The 1,499-nt window shown below is 48.4% G+C and overlaps 1 long non-coding RNA gene across 1 annotated transcript in view; it reads left to right on the plus strand.

Annotated features, from left to right (window-relative positions):
• The first annotated feature begins 908 nt into the window (after positions 1-908).
• The window catches only part of LOC102384856, an 8,267-nt gene continuing 7,676 nt past the window's right edge, over positions 909-1,499 (plus strand). Inside the window, exon 1 of the long non-coding RNA XR_323921.1 lies at positions 909-948. This is a non-coding gene — a long non-coding RNA (uncharacterized LOC102384856). The remainder of the gene's footprint in view (positions 949-1,499) is intronic.

Raw genomic sequence — 1,499 nt, forward strand, 5'->3', positions numbered from 1 at the left:
GCAGTGCCCCAGCACAAGTGCAGGGCAGGAGGATGAAGTACCTGGATTTGCTCCTACGGTGTATTTTTCAGGTGCAGATTATACCTGTGAAAAGGATGCTTGTTCTTCACCTGTCTGTGAATATACCTGTATTGGCATTTAGAGATCTATGGGAGAAAGGCCCATACAAAGTTCAGATTCATTGCTATTTTTATTTTTTTAGCTGATACCTTTCAAGAGCTTTTTCTTCCCCCATCTACAATACTATTTATGATAGAGCCAGCAGATTGTTATCCCACGAGGCTGGGTATGGTGCAGTCATCTAATCAAAGACAGATGGTGCCTGCCCCAAAGAACTCAGTCTTGCATGGTGTCAAGTGTGTGGACAGCAGAGAAGGAAATAAGAACTGGCACTTACTGGGTCAGACCATAGGTCCGTCTGTCCCAGTGTCCTGTCTCATGCAACAGAAAAGAGGAGATGGCTCAGTAGGAAGGTTAACAGGGCACATCCAGAATTTTCCATCACCCGCTCCGTTCCCACCGCAGCTTCCAGCGTTTGGGGGTTTGGGAGGTTCTGATTTGGAGGCCGAGCCCGTACATACCACGTAGGTGAGTAACCAAATGCTTGGTTATTTAGGCGGTTCCGTCATCCCCTTTGGCACCTCATTATTGCCTGGTAGACTGGGGGCACGTCAATATGGGAAGAGCACTGTCTCTGGTGGCAGTGCCCTCCAGTGTGCCCACACCACTCTGAGTGCATTGCCTTCTAAACTAGAAGCAGGGAAGCCACATCCACACACGGTGCTAGGCAGAGTAATTAGTGCAGCTGAGTTTCAGTGTCAATTAGCCAGGCCCCATACTAATCAGCCCACCTGGGACACTGCCTGGACATAGTGACTCTGTTTCCAGTTTAGGAAGAAGCCCTCCCAGAGCTGTGTGGAGTGAGCAAAGGCACCACTGCTGTGCTTGGTAAGTGACTGCATAGACGTGGATTAATGCTGTGCAGATTTTCACTGCTATCTCCCTTTCCCCCCCACTTTGGTCACTCACTGGCCACAGTGATCAAAACCTTCCTGTAATTGTAATGGGAGCCAGTTGGTGGTAATCCTCCAGGCTTTTGCATCCTCTTCCATGAGGTGCTCAACTGTCCTACAGGCCCTTAGGAAATACTCCCCTGGAATCGACCCGGGGGAAAATGTCACAGATTTACATTACTTTTTAAATAAAGAAAAAAATCTATCCTCTTGCAACAAGATGGAAAGAAAGAAACCTGGACACTGAGGTAGGGGTGTGGGTGGGTGAATCTAACCTTGCTTTGTGCACCTCAACTTTAATGCACTGACAGCTGCTTTTCACACTTAGACCAAACACAGATAGTGAACCTCAAGGCAAAGGGGTGCTGCCAAAGAGAAAGAGGCCTCCGTGAAAGGCGTTAGGGGGTTAAGCAGCTGTGTTTCCCGAGGGTTTCGGTTTACACCCATGCATGCTTAAGTAGGAGGCAGCCATTTGACAAAACACAC

This window comes from Alligator sinensis, unplaced genomic scaffold (genome assembly GCF_000455745.1).
Source record: "Alligator sinensis unplaced genomic scaffold, ASM45574v1 scaffold388_2, whole genome shotgun sequence".
In the NCBI taxonomy this organism is placed as follows: Eukaryota; Metazoa; Chordata; order Crocodylia; family Alligatoridae; genus Alligator; species Alligator sinensis.